Consider the following 20,613-nt stretch of genomic DNA (forward strand, 5'->3'; position numbering starts at 1 on the left):
CCATATTAACAAATTGAAGAATAAAAACAATATGATCATCTCAATAGATGCAGAAAGAGCTTTTAACAAAATTCAACACCGATTTATGATAAAAACTCCCCAGAAAGTGGGCACAGAGGGAACCTACCTCAACATAATAAAAATCATATATGACAAGCCCACAGCAAACATCATTCTCAATGGTGAAAAACTGAAAGCATTTCCTCTAAGATCAGGAACAAGACAAAGATGTCCACTCTTGCCACTATTACTCAACATAGATTTGGAAGTCCCAGCCATGACAATCAGAGAAGAAAAAGAAATACAAGGAATCCAAATTGGAAAGGAAGTAAAACTGTCACTGTTTGCAGATGACATGATACTATACATTGAGAATCCTAAAGATGCCACCAGAAAACTACTAGAGCAAATCATTGAATCTGGTAAAGTAGCAAGATACAAAATTAAAGCACAGAAATCTCTTGCATTCCTATACACTAACAATGAAAGATCAGAAAGAGAAATTAAGGAAACAATCTCATTCACCATTGCAACAAAAAGAATAAAGTACCTCAGAATAAACCTACCTAAGGAGGTGAAAGACCTGTACTCAGAAAACTATAAGACACTGATGAAAGTAATCAAAGATGATACAAACAGATGGAGAGATATACTATGTTCTTGGATTGGAAGAATCAGTATTGTGAAAATGACTATACTACCCAAAGAAATCCACAGTTTCAATGGAATCCCTATCAGATTACCAATGGCATTTTTTACAGAACTAGAACAAAAAATCTTAAAATGTGTATGGAGACAAAAAAGACCCCAAATAGCCAAAGCAATCTTGAGGGAGGAAAACACAGCTGGAGGAATCAGGCTTCCTGACTTCAAACTATACTACAAAGCTACAGTCATCAAGACAACATGATACAGGCACAAAAACAGAAATATAGATCAATGGAACAGAATAGAAAGTCCAGAGGTAAACCCACACACCTATGGTCAACTAATCTATGACAAAGGAGGCAAAGATATACAATGGAGAAAAGACAGTCTGTTCAATAAGTGGTGCTGGAAAAACTGGATAGCTACATGTAAAAGAATGAAATTAGAACACTCCCTAACACCATACATAAAAATAAACTCAAAAAGGATTAAAGACCTAAATGTAACACAGGACACTATAAAACTCTTAGAGGAAATATAGGAAGAACACTCTCTGACATAAATCACAACAAGATCTTTTTAGACCTACCTCCTAGAGTAATGGAAGTAAAAACAAAAATAAACAAATGGAACCTAATGAAACTTCAAAGCTTTTGCACAGCAAAGGAAACTGTAAACAAGATGAAAAATTAACCTTCAGAATGGGAGATAATATTTGCAAACGAATCAACAGACAAAGGATTAATCTCCAAAATATATAAACAGCTCATGCAGCTCAATATTAAAAAAAACAAACAACCCAATCCAAAAATGGGCAGAAGACCTAAATAGACATCTCTCCAAAGAAAACATACAGATTGCCAAAAGGCACATGAAAAGATGCACAACATCACTAATTATTAGAGAAATGCAAATCAAAACTACAATGAGGTATCACCTCACACATGTTAGAATGGGCATCATCAGAAAATCTACAAACAACAAATGTTGGAGAGGGTGTGGAGAAAAGGGAACCCTCTTGCACTGTTGACGGGAATGTAAATTGACACAGCCGCTATGGAGAACAGTATGGAGGTTCTTTAAAAAGCTAAAAATAGAATTACCATATGACCCAGCAATTCTACTCCTGGGCATATACCCAGAGAAAACCATAATTCAAAAAGATACATGCACCCCAATGTTCATTGCAGCACTATTTACAATAGCCAGGTCATGGAAGCAACCTAAATGCCCATCGACAGACGAATGGATAAAGAAGAAGTGGTACATATATACAATGGAATATTACTCAGCCATAAAAAGGAACGAAATTGGGTCATTTGTAGAGACATGGGTGGACCTAGAGACTGTCATACAGAGTTAAGTATCGCATATTAACGCATATATGTGAAATCTAGAAAAATGGTAGAGATGAACCAGTTTGCCAGGCAGAAATAGAGACATAGATATAGAGAACAAATGTATGGACACCAATGGTGGAAAGCGGTGGTGGGGTGGTGGTTGTGGGATGAATTGGGAGATTGGGATTGACATATATATAGTAATATGTATAAAATAGATAACTAATAAGAACCTGCTGTATAAAAAATAAAATAAAATTCAAAAAAGAACATAAGTAAATAACAATGCACACAGAAAGTAGAACAGTGTCTAGGGAGATGTGGGAATGGGAAGTTAGTGTTTAATGGGCACAGAATTTCAATTTGGGAAGATGAAATTGTTCTGGAGATGGTTGGTGGTGATAGTTGCACAACAATATAAATGTACTTAATGCCACTGAACTGTACACTTAAAAATGGGTAAAGTGGTAAATTTTATGTTATGTTTACTTACCACAATAAAAACAAGAATGGAGACTTCATATCTACAGGAATGTAAAGGACTGTCTGGTAAAACCAGGTGTTTTATGTGGGAACTGGCCTTCTAGAGTAAAGCCTTCAACATCTCGGCCTTTCACAACAGCTGACTTGTCACTGATTCAATAGAAGATGAAACCTGCAAGTTGGTAAACTTTTGTCCATCAGTACAAAGGCCTCTGCTAGATTTTCTACTGTCTTAACCTTAAAGTCAAACAGGCATTAAAGGATGACCAAACAAATGAGGAACGTCAAAAAGAAAGAGCAATGTTAATAATTAGCAACAATGGCCAAAGAGGGAATGATTAATCCAGAAAACAGAGGAGAACTTTAAAATTCTCTCTATACCTGGTATCTTTAGAGATCTTTTAGAGAGATATTACATTTATTAAATAAGAGCAATATGCTGTAAAAAAGGAACACATAAAAATGTAACCAATGGAAAAACTCAGTCAAAGAGTACAGAAAGAAATTAAACAAATCTAGAAAAAGAATAAAAAGGACCAAAAACAAGAAAGGAAAATATGAGAATAAAGATTAAAGACATATGGATAAATTCAAGATTTGCTACTTAAAAATGGGAGTCCCTGAAAGAGAAAGAAGAGAGTAATAAACCATCAGAGAATTGATAAAGGAGGCAACGCTGAACCAAAGCATGAGTCTCTAGGTTGAAAGGGCCTACCAGGTGCCCAGCAAAGGGAAGAAAAGATGTTTGCCTGGACATGTTATTGTGAAAATTCAGAATGCTGAAGTTTTCAGAAAGAAAAGAACAAAGTTAAAAAACAGGTCACCTTACAACTCAACAATAAAAAGACAAATAACTCAATTTACAAAATGGACAAAGGATTTTAATGAACAAGAAAGTAAACAAATGACCAATAAGCACATGAAAAGATGCTCAATAATCATTAGCCATCAGGGAAATACAAACCAAAACAGCAATGGGGTACCACCTAACAGCCACTAGGATGGCTATGATCAAAGAGACAGATGATAAAAAAATGTTGGTGAGAATGTGGATGGATTGAAACCCTCATACATTACCGTTGGGATGGAGAGTGGTGTACTGCCTTGGAAAACAGTCTGATAGCTTCTCTGAAGATTAAACGTTGTTACCATACATATGACCCAACAATTCCACTCCTAGGTATCTAGCCAAGAGAAATGAAAACAAATATTCACACAAAAAGCTGTAAATAAAGTTCATAGTGGTATTACTAATAGCCCCAAAGTGGAAACACCCCAACTCATGAAGGGATAAATAAAATGTAGTGCATCCATACAATGAAATATTATCTGGTCATAGAAAGGAATGAAGTACTGACATGTGTTTCAACAGGGATGAGTCTTGGAGATATTTTCCTAAATGAAAGAAGTCAGTCACAAAAGACCACATATTTAAGATTCCCTTTATATGAAATGATGAGATTAGGCAAATCTATAGAGACAGAGAGGAGATTAGTGGTTGCCTAGGGAAGTGGAGGTTGGGGGAAAAGGGGGAGTGACTTTAATGGGTACAGATTTCTTTTGGGGGGAAGAAAATATTCTAAAATTTTTGTGGGGATGGTTGCACAGTTCTGTGATTATACTAAAAGCCATTGAATTGTACATTATAAATGGGTGACTTGTATGATATGTGTGAAATATACCCAAACAAATCTATTTTTTTAAAAAAATTCACACTGTTATCAGGCTTCTGAGTAGCCCTGGATTCTAGAAGTCCATATATAATGTGGAAATAAACAAAGACCACACAGATGAGAATAAGAAAATGCTATTTATTCATATGTTTCTATAGCAAGGGAGTCAGCCACCATCACTTGGTTTTGCCAGAAACTCAAAGGCAGGCAGAGGAGTGGGAAAGCTTTTTACTGAAAAAAAGGGAAGGTTTCAGGTGTGCTCTAATTGGAGACTGGGGTGTTGGAAATCTGTAGGCGGGCTTGCTAGAGGCGAGGCATCCCATGTGATTGGTTAGGTGTGTATTTGGCTTTCTCTGGTTGGCACTAAATTGAAAGTGGGAACAAGACTTAGAGAAGCTGTCAGTTGTTAATCAAATTCTGGTCATTTTGGGTCAATTTTGTTTAAGGGTTTATTGTCTGATCTTCCTGGAGTTTTCATTAGAGACAGTGATCTGACCTACAAGTCTGACTTGTAGATAGTAGGCTGGTTTCCTGGCTCTGTAGATAATGGCTTCATTTCCTAGGCTGGTTGCCACAGATTTTGGGTCAGAGTTTTGTTTTATTTATTTATTTATTTATTTTATTGAAGTGTAGTTGATTTACAATGTTGTGTTAATTTCTGCTGTAAAGCAAAGTGACTCATTTATACACATATATGCATTCTTTTCTTACATTCTTTTCTGTTATGGTTTATCACAAGATATTCAGTATAGTTCCCTGTGCTATATGGTAGGACCTTATTGTTTATTCATTCTGTATATAATAGTTTGCATCTGATAATCCCAAACTCTGAATCACCCTCCCCCCCCATCTCCCCATTGGCAACCACAAGTCTGTTCTCTATGTCAGAGTTTTATTTTTATATATGGTCTGGGCATTGTCCACTTGTATATTCAGTCTCTCAATAAAAATGCTTTCAAAATTATGAAGGAATGAAAAAAATATATTAAAAATATACCTAAGGGGAGTCATCTGCACCTCCCCTCTCCCTGTTCCAGCCCACTCTGCTGCCACCGCAATGGCCCAAGCTGATATTGCCCTGATTTGACTGGCTGTCATGGGCCAGAACTTAATTTTGAATATGAACGACCATGGCCTTGTGGTCTGTGCTTTTAATAGGATAGTCTCCAAAGTTGATGACTTCTTGGCCAATGAGGTGAAGGGCACCAAGGTGGTTGGTGCTCACTCCTTGGAGGAGATGGTCTCCAAGCTGAAGAAGCCTTGGCAAATCATCCTGCTTGTGAAGACTCTCCTGGCTGTCGATTTTATTGAAAAACTGGTACCCTTGTTGGACACTGGTGACATCATCATCAATGGAGGAAATTCTAAATACAGGGATACCACAAGACAGTGTTGAGACCCCAAGGCCAAGAGAATCTCGTTTGTGGGGAGTGGAGTTAGTGGTGGAGAGGAAGGGGCGTGGTATGGCCCATCATTTATGCAGGGAGGGAATAAGGAGGCTTGGCCCCACATCAAGGCAATCTTCCAAGGCATCACTGTGAAAGTGGGGACTGGAGGACCCTGCTGTGACTGGGTGGGAGATGAGTGGGCAGGACACATTGTGAAGATGGTGCACAACAGGATAGAGTATGGAGACATGCAGCTGATCTGCGAGGCCTACCACCTGATGAAAAACGTCCTGGGCGTGGAGCACGAGGAGATGGCAAAGGCTTTTGAGGAATGGAATAAGATAGGGCTAGAGTCATTCCTGATTGAAATCACAGCCAATATTTTAAAGTTCCAAGATACCGATGGCAAATACCTGCTGCCAAAGATCAGGGACAGTGTGGGGGCAGAAGGGCACCGGGAAGTGGACCGCCATCTTGGCCCTGGAGTACGGTGTCCCTGTCACCCTCATCAGAGAAGTGGTCTTTGCTTGATGCTTATCATCTCTGAAGGACGAGAGGATCCAAGCCAGCAGAAAGCTGAAGGGACCTCAAAAGATCCAGTTTGAAGGAGATAAGGAATCATTCCTGGAGGGCATTCGAAAGGCCCTCTATGCTTCCAAGATCATCACTTATGATCAGGGCTTTATGTTGCTAAGACAGGCAGCCACTGAATTTGGCTGGACGCTCAACTATGGTGGCATTGCCCTGATGTGGAGGGGGTGCTGCATCAGCAGGAGTGTATTTCTAGGAAAGATAAAAGACGCATTTGATCGAAACCCAGGACTTCCGAATCTACTACTAGATGACTTCTTTAAGTCGGCTGTGGAAACTGCCAGGATTCCCGACAGCGGGCAATCAGTACTGGTGTCCAGACAGGCATTCCCATGCTCTGCTTCACCACTGCTCTTTCCTTCTGTGATGGATACAGACACAAGATGCTGCCAGCCAACCTAATCCAGGCTCAGCGAGATTACTTTCGGGTCCACACCTATGAACTCTTGGCCACGCCAGGACTGTTTCTCCACACTAACTGGACAGGCCACAGTGCCAGTGTGTCCTTGTCTTCATACAATGCCTGATCAGATTCTGTTAGGCGCCACGACTCCGCAAACAGGTACATTCCATTTGCCACACAGCAGTGCTTCCATGGCCCTTTGACCTACTTTCTGCTCAGGTCTCTCTCTCTTTTTTAATTTACTAGTAGTTTTATTTATTTATTTATTTATAACATCTTTATTGGAGTATAATTGCTTTACAATGTTGTGTTAGTTTCTGCTGTATAACAAAGTGAATCGGCTATTGCATACATATATCACCATATCCCCTCCCTCTTGTGTCTCCCTCCCATCCTTCCTATCCCACCCCTCTAGGTGGTCACAAAGCACTGAGCTGATCTCCCTGTGCTATGCAGCTGCTTCCCACTAGTTATCTATTTTACATTTGGTAGTGTATGTATGTCCATGCCACTCTCTCACTTCATCCCACCTTACACTTCCCTCTCCCCGTGTCCTCAAGTCCATTCTCTATGTCTGCATATTTATTCCTGTCTTGCCCCTAGGTTCATCAGAATGTTTTTCTTTTTTAGATTCCATATATATGTGTTAGTATACGGTATTTATGTTTCTCTTTCTGTATGACAGACTCTAGGTCCATCCACCTCACTACAAATAACTCAATTTCATTTCTTTTTATGGCTGAGTAATATTCCATGGTATATATGTGCCACATCTTCTTTATCCATTCATCTGTCGATGGATACTTAGGTTGCTTCTATGTCCTGGCTATTGTAAATAGAGCTGCAATGAACATTGTGGTACATGACTCTTTCTGAATTATGGTTTCCTCAGGGTATATGCCCAGCAGTGGGATTGCTGGGTCATACGGTAGTTCTATTTTTAGTGTTTTAAGGAACCTCCATACTGTTCTCCATAGTAGCTGTATCAATTTACATTCCCACCAGATCTCTTAAAAAAGTGTCGTAAGAGACTCCTCTGAAGAGTCAACCCAAGTTTATTTGTAAAGTAGTTCTGTGAGAACCATCACGCCCTCTGCCCTCACCTTTTGGGACGGAGCAGGAATTGAGCGTGTGCGCCACAGTGCGAGCCAGCTCTGTGAGGCGGTGTTTCACACATGTCCCCTGTGGCTTCGGGAAGCAGAGTATGTTTGCTCTGATAGAGGCAGCAGCACTTATCACATAGGAGGGAAAGGTTTTTGTGGAATTTGATCAAACTGGAACCTTTGTATTATGCAGGTGAATTTCTTTTTCCCTTTACTAATAAAAGTAAAAAGAAAAAAAAATCCCCTAGGAATAAATAAAATCTGAGAGCTGAATACAAAATACATATTCAAGGATTCATAAACTTTGCTTCCTAAGCGCCTTTCCTTAGAAAGTTAATTGAAGACATTTTCCAAAAACTTAGCATAAAAAGGGAAAGACATGACATTCAGAAAGAGATGATACAATCCAGAAGAGCAGAGACCTGAAGTTCCAGGAAGAGCACTGTTTGATACTTCTAGAGAGCAGCCCTCCAGGATGGAGGCAAGAACCCAAGATGCCTGCAGGGAGTTCTACGAGGGGAGGGAAGGGAGGGAGTTTAGAAGAGAGTTGTAGTAAAGTACAAAGGTACTGAGGATATGAAAAGGGTGTAAGGGGAAAAAGAGGCATTTTACAAAGCATTAGACATGCCAGGAAAAACAATAATATAGTGTTTGCAGTTTTTATGATTTTAAATTATTGTTCAAGCAGAGCCTGTAATTACAAAGGCATAATAGTACAAGCACTATTGTTTTTCAGTGAAGACAAGTGCAAAACAATTAGATGTACTTATAAAACAGAACATAAATATTGTCATCCTTGATAAAGTAGAAATACAGATGTCAGTGGGGAGGTGAAAAGTGGGCAAAAGGCCAGGGAATGGCAGCTCATGTCATCAGAGTAAGATAGGAAGCTGGGTGATGTGTTTATAGTTGATAGAACAGGAAGTAAATGTGTCAGTTTATTACTGAGAGAAATAATGGTGTTCACATGCATTCACACACCAGCATACAAACTTGAACCTGAATTCTTCCTTAACAATACTTTGTAGACATCTCTCAGTGTAATACATTATCATTTGTAACTGAACCATACCTTTATTGCTAGATTTTTAGGTCTTTCCAATTATTCACTATTGTCAAAAGTGTTACAATATGTCCTAATTTGTTTGTGTTTTTGCAATTTACCTATTATTTACCTTATAACAATTTCCTTAAAAATGCAATTCTACATCTAAAGTTATCTATATGTGAAAATTTGAATCTATGTACAGATTGGTTTCCAGAAATGTTTATCAACTCATATTCTCAATATAATGTATATTTCTTGCCTACCATAGTCACCATTTTAACCCATATCAATCTCCTATTGGTGAGGGAGATTAGCGTTGCTTTCCTGGAAAGAAGAGTGCACCACAATAATCTTCTCAGATTTAGTCTGCATTTTCAAATTCCACCGTCTCAGTGGGAGCTGGCCTTAATCCATATAGTAACCCGAATGATAGCTAAAAAGCATTTCAATGCACTTGCCAACTGGAAGCTATCACAACCCTTCAAGAATAGCTTTTAAATAGTTTCAAAATGCTTCATTGCTAAATATAAAAAAGAACTATGACTTTTCATAATAGAATTATACTAGATAGACTCACCCAAAATGGTAGACAGTAAATTCATTTAAATAGTTCAGATATCTGTGTTAGAAGAAAAAGTGGTGGATGGTGGAAGTGAAATTGTACTTTACGCTTACCAGGTGGCATTTTAAGTAATATTTTCCACAGGAAACTCAGTGATGAGTGTGTGTGTGTGTGTGAGTGCACGTTTATTAACAAGCATCACATCTGTCTTCCTATTTGGCTTTCTTCTGATGTCCCATCCATTTTTCTTACTCTTCATTTCAGTTCTAACACATTTATAACATCTTCATTCACAAGATTACTCACTTTCCTGGCTCAGATTTCATGGTATTTAACAACTATAATTATACTTTTCAAGTGCTGTACCAATCTTCAGTATTACATTCCCTGTAATATTCCCTGGTAGGGATATTAGCTTTCAAAAATGCCGAAAAGCTCTTAGAGGTTTCATTTGTAAAGATGGGCTGTACTTAATTTTGATGACAGTTATTTTGTTTATAACCATACTAAAAAGATCATCTCATTAAAATTGTGTTACAATTGGCAAATCTAAATATGATGGGCTAAATTCTATCATCAAATTTGTAGAAGTGATCTTAGATATGAGCTCCTTGGAGTTTTTCAAGGAGAGGCGATAAAAGTAAAATTTTCTTACTTTCTGGGTAAATATTGTTCAAGCTTCAAAGATAGGGTGATATATGTCCTATTTCACAAAGCACAGTCCCAGTTTATTCCTGTTGTTTTAGCTTAATTAATCATCCCCCTTCACTCTCAAAAGTGTCTTGGAGTGGGTGATAATTATATGATCACCCTGTTTACAGAATTTCTACTAAATCTGGGACTACTTGATCAAAGTCATTCAATTCTTTCTTCCACCTTCCTCTAGTACCTCCTATGTTACAAAGCTTGGATGAGTTTTTAAAAATAGTTTAAAATTATGTATATGAATATATATGTATATATATATAATAAGATATAAAATGTCAATTTCAGACTATACACAAGTGTGTATGCCCTTAAAATAAGATAAAGTGTACAGAGCCACAGGCAGATGACTGCATGTTATTTTTATAGATTATCTCACTTCACACATCCTAGTATGTATATATTTTGTATCTTGCCTACTCTATTACCATGGATCTTAGAGCAACTGTAAAGACAAATAAAATTTCTTGCTCCGTAAACCAAGAAAAACCTGCGTAATATAAAACCTGCAATAACATTTGAGAAAAGATTGTTCACTAAGGGCAATTGAAATTTAAATTATGCAACTATTCTGTTTATTATTATTGCAAATTTGACCTAATAATAATATCTCATCACTGAGAGAACAGTGTGATAAAGACCAGTAAGTAGTTTATAATTTTTTTGACTTGCAAAATAACTTCCTTGATTTTGGTGATAGAATTCTTAGGACTATGTGTCAAGGTTTATTTTTCCATTTTACTTATTATGTATTTTTCACACATAGAAATGTAAAATGTAATATTTAAATGGTTCATGTTCCCACCAACCAGGTAACTTAATACTATTAATATTTAAATACATCCAGCCCCCCTGCCACACACACATGAAATTTCATTTTTATATGTGTATTTGTTATCTATTATTTTATAACGAATTACTCTTTGACAGGTTAGCAGATTAAAGCACAGACATTTATCATTTCTCAGTTTCTGTGGGTCAGGAACTCAAGAGTGGCTTAGCTGGATGGCTCTGGATCAGGGTCCTCCCCTCCCAAGGCTGCAGTCAGTCTGTCAGCCAGACCGACATCATCTGGGCTTGACTGGAGCTGCAGGATCCATTTCCAGGATGGCTCACTCGCAGGGCTGTTGGCAGGCCTCTGGTTTTTTCCATGAGACCTCTTTGTAGGTCTGCTTGGGTGTCTTCAGGACTTGTAAATAGGTCTTCCCCAGAGCAAGTGATCTAAGAGATCCAAGAAGAAAGCTGCAAAGTCCTTTTGTTACATACCATCACTTCTGTAATATTCTGTTCATTAGCAGCAACTCACTAAACCCAGGCTTCACTCCAGGGAGGGGAATTAATCTCAACTCTTGAAGTGAGGAGTAGCGAAGAATTTGTGGACATGTTTTAAAACCACCACACATGGTAAAAATGCAGGAAGCTAGTGTAAGGTGAGGACACTTGAAATGAAAACACTGCTGAGAGAAATTAAAGAAGACCTGAACAAACAGAAGGATATACCATATTCAGCGATTGGAGACTTAGTACTGTTATGATCTTAATTCACTCCAAGTTGATTTGCATATTCAATATCACAATAAAAACCCAGCAGTTTTTCTGGTAGAAATTGACAAGATAACTTCTAAATAAATATGAAAATGTGAAGGACCCAGAACAGCAAGGTGATCATGACGAAAATTGAAAAACACACACTAACACATTTCAAGATTTACTATGAACTTAGAGTAATTAAGACAAGAGTGTTTTTGGCATAGGATAGATAAGTAATTCAATGAAATAGAACAGAAAGCCTGGAAAGAGACAGATAATGTCACTTGATTTTTAGCAGAAGTGCCAAGCAATTTAAAGGGCAAATTCCTAAACTGGAAACAATCAATGTTAATCAGTATAAAAATGAATTAATAAACTGTGGTATATTCATACTCTGGGCTATTATTACACAGCAATAAAGAGAACAAAAATACTGATATATGCAAAAACATGAATACATTTTTAATATGTTTTGCTGAGTGAAAGAAACCAGGTGCAAATGAATACATAATATGCTTTCATTTATATGAAGTTAAGAACAGGTGCAACTCATCTATGGGAATAGAAATCAGAATAATAATTACGACTGGGGGATAGTGTAGACAGGGAAAGGGCAGGCTATAAATGCTTATTAATTGCAGGATTTTTTGTTTTGTTAATTTTTTCAGATTTCTCACATAGATGATCATGCCATCTGTAAACAGTTTATTTCTTACTTCCCAATCTATATACTTTTTATTTCCTTTTCTTGTCTTATTTCATTAAGTAGTACTTCCAGTAGTACAATGTTGATAAGGAGTGGAGAGAAGAGACAGCCTTGCATTCTTCCTTATCTTAGTGGGAAAGCTTCGAGTTGCTAAGTATAATGTTAGCTGTTGGTTTTTTGCAGGTATTTTTTTATCAAGGTGAGGAAGTTCCCTTTTATAATTTTTATCTTGAATGGGTATTGGATTTTGTTAAATGCTTTTTTATGTATTATTGATATGATCCTGTATTTCTCTTTTTTAGCTATTTAGTAATAGATTCCATTAATTGATTTTCAAATGTTGAACCAGCCTTGCATACCTGGGATAAATCCTTCTTGGCTGTAGTGTATAATTTTTTTATAGATTGTTGGATATGATTTGCTAATATTTTGTTGAAGTTTTTTGCATCTGTGTTCATGAGAAACATTGGTCTGTAACTTCTGGTTATTACAGAGTACTCTGGTACATTTCAAACTAGTTCCCTTTTCCCTGCCCCTGCTGGAAGTGCAAGTGGATTTTTCTCAGATATTTACTGTGGGAACCAGGTTATGCTCCTGTATGTAATACAATACTGTGGGGACTGCCTCATGACTGGATTTCCCCTGCAGTTTTTAACTCTCAGACTTATCTACACTGAACCTCCAGCAATCTGTCAATTACAGTCATGTTTTCCTCTCCTGGCCCTGGTTCCCATGGTTTCTGCTCTTAAGCCTCTGCTCCAGTATCCACCTGACTTCCTGTACTCACCTGTCTTTCTCTCCAATTTTGGGCAGCAGTTTGCCCCATGTCCTCCCCTCTATTATGGAGCCAAGAAGAGTTGTTGATTTTTCAGTCTGTTCAGCTTTTTACTTGTTAGGGCAGAGTGACAACTTTCAAGTTTCCTACTTGTGGAACTGGAAACCAGAAATCAATATATATATATTTTTACAGTGAAGTTTTGTTTTGTAATATGAAAAAGTTGTTTTTAAATTTAGTATAAAGTAAGAACACTCTCCACTCATGACAGATTGAATTGACATATCATTTAAACTGAGCAAATGATGATCTTTGAAAAGACACTTTTAATTACACCACAAGTTCTTCAAAGCACCTTGTATATTCCCAAAATATAATATACAAAATAAAAATTTGTCTTGGTTTTAGAGGTTTCAGAAGAATTATTCTTTTTGATAGTTCATAATATTAACTGATGCCAAAGAAATATAAAATAATTTTAAATGGTTAGACTGGCTTAGAGGTAAAAGATAACTTGAGCCATATGTTTTCATCAAAAGAAAAGATTTATAGAAATATTGAAAATTATAATTTTAAATTTAAAAAGACCTTAAAGAATAGACTACTAAATTTGTTGAGAGACAATTGACTCAACATTTTTATTGAAGTCAGTGTTAGTGACATATAGTTTTCTGCAACATCGTGTATCATTCACTGTCGTCATCTCAAAAATGATAAATATGCTGTCATTTTAGAGCAGTCAAGTTAATCCTAGATTGACACGTGTAACTCAGACTGGGTAGTCATGTTATGGTTTTATTTAACACAATTCCTCTAATGAACTTGCCTATCCAAAGATAACTCTTCTAATGTCCTACCCTAGGATTCTGAATATTAAAGTTACTGCTTTGATCTAAGCCAAAAAATCAAATGAACAACTGTAAATCAGCATTATCTATGATCATTACAGTAAAAGCTACCATTTTTTTGTGTGCCTCTTATGTGTGAGGTACTTTACAGACATTATCTCACTTAATTGTCTTTATCATCACCCTGCCAGGTAAGTATGGGGGTCCCTATATTATAGGTAAGGGAATAGACTCAGATTGCTTAAGTAACTTGTGTGAAATCAAACAGTTAAGAGGCAGACAAGTTAGGAGTCAAAGTAATGTCCTTCTAGTACAGTGAACACTGTGAATAGATTCTGCAAGCAAAAAATAAGAGTTTTTGTATTCAATAAACTATATCTAGAGAAAGAGGAAAAAAGTGAATTGTTATGTAACAAGGTTAGAAATAATTTAAAGACTAAATACATATTTGAAAAATTCAGATAATACTTCAAAGAGTAAATTTTCCTTTTGAGGAAAATGGTGAGAGAAAAATTCATGATAGCAGGTTTGGAAATGTGTATCGAAGGATGGAGAGGACTTGGGTACTCAGAGATGAAAGAATATGTGGCAGCAAGAGGGTGAAGACCCAGGGATAAAAAGAAGTGAGAGGGAGATATTTGAGTAGTGAAGGGGACATTTTTTCTAAGGATGCACTTTGAATACATGCTTATACAAGTGTTACATGTGTTAACATTATCACCTTTTAATATTTCATGATGAAGTTGTTTGGGAATGACACATTGGGAAGATACTGACAAAAATAGAAAGAACATTTTTCTATGCTTAGAAAAGGAGGTAAATTTGGGTGGAGGATATAATATTGGGCATAGATAATTAGAAAGCATCAGAGAGAGCAGATATTTTGTGGGGAAAATACAAATAAAGGGAAATGACAAAAAAACACAATGGGTTGCTAAAAACAAATTTTAAGTTATTGACATTTTTTTCTGCTTTGACTATTTGTGGAGTGACTCAAAAATACTTAATATGCCATGAAAAACTAGAGAAAATAAAAGAATCAAGGGAAAATGTTAAGCTAACTTTTATTGAGCATTTCGTATGTGCCAGGCTTTCTGGCAAATATTTTATTTTATTTGTTGCTCAACATGTCTGTGCATTAGAGCTCTTATTATTCCCATTTTACAAATAAAGAATTTGAGGTTAAAAGAGAGTAAGTCACTTTCTCAAGATCTCAGAGCTGGTTAGGGGCAGATCTTGGGCTTTAACTCCAAAGTTTGGGCTCTTCGCCACCTCATGATACTACTGCAGATGAATGATATTCTCATGGAAACTGAGACAATAGACAAGTTTAGGCTTTGTGAGTGAGAGCACACTAAGGTAATATAATTCATCTGATTTTATCGCATACTTTACTACTAGGTTCTAGTTTCACTCTAAGTTAATTTCTAAAACTTTATCATAGCTTATTTCATGACTGGATGCTCCAATATCTTCTCTATAAGGCTAATACCACCACTTGTCTGAAGTAAGTTTGTATTTCATGCTAAAGTCCTTCTGATTTAAATTTATTATTGCTGTCAATATCCTTGGTGGCTGGAATTAGTTTGGCCTCACCAAGAAATAAACAAACAACAAACACTTCCCTCCAAAACAAAACCTATCCACTAAAGGAATAGATGATAAAACAGCTTTTTCTATATCTTGAAAACTGTCAATAAACCTGTACCTATGAGCTTCTTAATAGATATTGTAAAATATCTTCTGAGATTTTCTATTTAGAAAATATCTGGAAAGCAAAGCTCTAATTATCATCAGTCACTGTAATGTTTAAACTCAATAGTTTTTACTTTGAGGAAAAAAATTGCAGTTTGGCAATAGGCATGCATGAAACCATGTCATAAGCCCCCAGGCTTTATTCTCTGAAACTTTTACTAAAAATTCTAATTGCTTAGAATTTTGTTTTAACTTTACCTTAGGAAAAAAAAAAAACAAGACAAAATAACAATATGAGAATATGAAAACTCTGGGTTATCATAAATGCAAAGATTTCATTTCTTTTTGAGGATTAAAATCTTTATTTGAACATAAAAATGACAGTGTGTTTTGCAGATAGCTGTCTAAAACAAAGTTAACAAATTTGAGCTTTTATTTAACTCTATATTATACTGTTAAGCATATCAGATTATAAGATGTTTGTGTTGTGAAAATACATTTTTAAAGCCTGGGATTTTTCTTCACCAAATGATAAGCAAATATCTTATGTAGTCAAACTATTTCTTTGCACACAACACGATCTGAAGTCTGAAATTTCAATGAATATAAGAATAGGTCAGGGAGTTAATTAATTAAAAATAAAAATTCCTTGTTCTATCCCCAGTGTTCTAATTCATTACCTTTGGAATGGGACTCAGAAACTATATGTTTACTAAATATTTCAATATGTCGAATGCAGTAACTCTGGAGATCATACTTGGCGATATACTGATAACATTTTTTGCCAAAATTTTTAGACTTTTACTAATGGGGGAAAGACCAACCAGGAAATTTGTTATTTAAATTTAAAAATTTGTGTTTAGTATTGCAACCTGCTTTGCTTTCGAAATCCCAGCCCTGATTTCTGACCCTGATAATCATGAAATGTAGTTTGAAAACAACTAGAAACCTGATTAAAACATAAAATATCAGTTTGAACACCTTGGATTACTACCCAGGTAATAAGGACAGGAGGAATTCAGATCTTAAAAGAAGAACAATAAGATGAGACATATTTGGCATTGCTTTGCTCTCTCAGTTCTGACTGAGAGGCTGAGCATCTGAGCAGAAGTTTCAGCAATTCTATAGATCACGATGGGAGTGTGGGCACTGGAGTTCCAGGTCCTAGAAGGAGGGAGGGTTTTTGTGACTCTGGTACATGCATCTATGTATCTATATATTTCTCCCCACCCTCTCTTGATTAATGATATCACTTCTGGAGCCAGAACAAACTGGATTTAAGTCATGAGTGTTTTGGGGTCAGTTACCTAATATTCTTTATCAGAACCATTTTTTCATTTGTTCATTCACTTGATAAATATATAATGTGTGTCAACTATATCCCAAGACTTTGGTGCCTATTCTATTTTATTTTTGAGATTTTTTTTTTCATGCTAAGTCTTTGATTTTTTTTCTTTTTCTGTTTCTTCTTTTTTTTTTTGGCCACATCATGCAGCATGCGGGATCTTAGATCCCCAACTAGGGATTGAACCCCTGTCCCCTGCAGTGGAAACGCAGAGTCCTAACCACTGGACCACCAGGGAAGTCCCTGATGTCTAGTTTAAAGGATAATACCTACTTCATTAGGTCATTGTGAGGATTATAATTTGGTGATTTTCAGCATCTATCACAATGACTGGTGTATAATAGTGCTCAATAAATATATGCTGAAGAAAGGAATTGATTAAAGCAGAAGTATCAGACTTCTAATGGGAATCTCTTTTTGCTTCATATGTTTTCACTTACCTTCTAAAGAAATCTAAATGTCATATGTTACTATTGTCTAATTTAATTGTCACAGTACTATTATAAAACTTTTGTTATAATTAATAATTTTATTTCACACATGTAAACAAAAAGTAACTCAAAGGGGGATGACAGGTTCATGATATTTGCTCTAAATCTTATTCAAACTTAGATATTGAATTAGTTTTAGGTGTACAGTCTAACGATCTGGCATATGTATGCACTGAAAAATCATTACCACCATAAGTTTAATTAACATCTATCAACCACACAGAGTTACAAAGTTTTTTTTTCTTGTGATGAGAACTTTTAAGATTTACTCTCTTACCAACTTTCAAATATACAGCATAGTTTTTTTCACTATAGTCACCATTACACCCCCAGGACTTAGTTATCTTATAGCTGGACATTTGTACCTTTTGACCACCTTCACCCATTTTGCCCACCTCCTAACCACTGCCTCTGGCCACCACCAATCTGTTCTCTGTATCTATGAGTTTTTGTTGTTGTTTTTTAGATTCCACATACACATCAGATCATACAGCATATGTCTTTCTCTGTTTGACTTTTTTCACTAAGCATAATGCCCTCAAGGTCCATCCATGTTGTTGCAGATGACAGAATTTCCTTCTTTGTAAGGCTGAATAATATTCCAATCTATGTATATACCATATTTTCTTTATTCATTCATCCATCAATGGACACTTAGGTTGCTTCCCTATCTTAACTATTGTAAATTATGCTGCAATGAACATGGGAGTGCAGATGCCTTTTCAAGGTAGTGATTTCCTTTTTTTTGAATAAATACTCAGGGTGGAATTGTTGCATCATAGACTAGATTCTCAACATTGTTCTTATGAAAGTTTTTCTAACCTCTGTAAAATTCTTCCAAATTCAGGATAAAATTCATCTTAAACCAAGGTTAGGGTCTCCAGCCTTTAGAGCCAATGGTGTTCAGCTTGCTATCCACCAATGATATGTCTGATTATTTGACTATTGGATTCCGTGTAACATTAGCTCTTTTCAGATACAAAACAAAATACTAATGTTTGCTAGGTATGTGTGAATATTTCGCATAAGATTTACAATAGATTATAAATATGCATTCTAAGAATGAATAAAATTGTCATCTGAAAACATTTTATAAGAAAACCATATGAATTTTAAAGTATCCTTTCTATGATAAAGCTGATCCTATAGGTATAAGGTAAAAATAAATTAAGAATGAGAGGACAAGCATCAAGACTGTTTTTTTTTTTTTTAATTTCTTCTATTCATCTTAGAAATCTTCCTTAATTAAGATCTTTTGCCAACACCCTCCAGTAACAGAACATTGTGTCTGCACTTCTATACATCTTTAACTCACAATTGAGAATCACCTTCATTTACTTGGCAGGAGTAGTTTTTCCTCTTTACCTTGCAACATAGCTTTTAATAATAAAGCTGCTTATTTTTGGTATACCTTATCTTTTGACTTAGGTTGTATTAGTATCATTTCAGTCTACTTGCACAAAATTTTAGTTACTTTGCATTTTGTCATTCTTATAGTTATTCATTTATTTATTCTTTCAATATTTATTGTGTAGAAACTATTGATATCAAAGTTGCCAAGTCTGTAATATTTGCTGCCAAGAATCTCGGTCTGTTGGGGGTGGGGGTACTGGTGGAGATGGATGCTAGGATTGACATACGAAGAGAAAGTGCTGAATCTTTACAAATTAGCTTAAGTCATAAGTGACTTCTCTGTATCTACAGATTTGTTTTAAGATCAATGGAAGAAATTTAAAGACTGTTGATATAAGGATTACAAATGCAACTTACTGGAAGTTTCCTATACTGGTCTACATTTGAAAACCCATTAAAGGAAAGCAAAACCAAACAACTTGTCTGGATGTTTGGTGCTATTCTTGACTTAAATAACTAGTAAACCCTCTCTTCCATATCCTTTCATATGGCCTAGGATCCAGCACCTGCCAGATGCTTGTGAAGGTATCTGGAAATTGAGATGCTTAATAAACCTATTCACTATTCAGTAGCTTTTTTTTTTTGCCTGGATTTGTGCAATCATCTTTGGCTTCTTCTAGCACAATTCTAGTTTCCTATAATTATTTTTCTAAATAAATGTGGGACACTCACAAAAAATGATAGGAAATGTAATTATTTGAGATATAATTTCAACTAAGAAATTGATAAGTTCTACCCACTAACTTAGAGAATTCCTATATTTTTAAAACAGAATTTCAAAACACATTGTTATATTACTGTCATCTTTAATTGCTGGAAATCACACGAGGAAGGCTGCCTCCATTATGTGTTTAGACTAAGTGCCCCCTAAACTACAAGGAATGGCCTACAGAGCAGCCCACCTTCATTGAAGTCTTGGCTTCTCAGAGCTGGAAACATAGCCTGGAATTCAGGGTAGGGTGGAATTCAGCCTCTGAGAACTTAACACGCAGCCCTAAAATGCCTTTGGTAAAGCCATGTATCTTATACTTTAGGTCTTTAAACAGTTTTAGTGTCTCTAATTTAATTATTGTGTAATAGTTATTCTTTTGAGCACATACCATGCTGGTTACTGTATTGGGTGCTTTACATATTTTTACATAAAAGCCTCAAAAATCCCTGTAGTTTTTTCCCATTTAGAATGTAGGAAAACTGAGGCTTAGATTAAATAGCTGCTCAAGGTCAATCCATTTCTTAGCAAGCTGGCGTCAGACCAGAGCCTGTCTTTGCTCTTGGTCTTCTGTCACTGAGAGCACTTTGTCTGGTTTCCCAGCAGGTCAAAAGCAGAGATGAGGATTGGATGGTTGTCTGATGCTAACACAGGAGGGAAGAGGGTAGATGGGGGTCTGGAAGGTTGAGAAGTGCTGTATCCAATCTCTCTGAGACTCAGGCTCTCCCATGGAGGCCCTTTGAGGTCGCAGCAGGAAGCAGGAACCATTTCTTAGACCCAAATGGGATCTGTTTGTGACTCAGGGGCAATGCCCCAGAGACAGCAGGCTTGTATCCCCAGCTCCCTCCTGCTGTGGGGGAATTATTTGTGACAAGTGTCACAGCTCAAGGCAGTAAATATCAAATCTATGTATGTCCAAGCCCTCATTAAAGGGAGAATTTTCTCATTGACCACTTAGCTGCAGTGAACTGCTTTAATTATAGTGTACCTTAAAAGTGTGCAAACTTAGCAGTAGGTATATATTCCTCGTGTTTATAGTTCTTACACACCTATAAAACAAAAATAGTTATAGGTAATATACAAACAATATAATAAAATATATAAAACCATTTCAAACTAACAATTTTAATATTAAAAATGTCTTCTTGAAGTGCAAC

The 20,613-nt window shown here is 36.2% G+C and overlaps 1 pseudogene; it reads left to right on the forward strand.

Moving 5' to 3' along the window:
* The first annotated feature begins 5,201 nt into the window (after positions 1–5,201).
* On the forward strand, positions 5,202–6,650 carry LOC132374052 (6-phosphogluconate dehydrogenase, decarboxylating-like; annotated as a pseudogene).
* Positions 6,651–20,613: the final 13,963 nt, after the last annotated feature.

This window comes from Balaenoptera ricei, chromosome 11, assembly GCF_028023285.1.
Source record: "Balaenoptera ricei isolate mBalRic1 chromosome 11, mBalRic1.hap2, whole genome shotgun sequence".
In the NCBI taxonomy this organism is placed as follows: domain Eukaryota; kingdom Metazoa; phylum Chordata; class Mammalia; order Artiodactyla; family Balaenopteridae; genus Balaenoptera; species Balaenoptera ricei.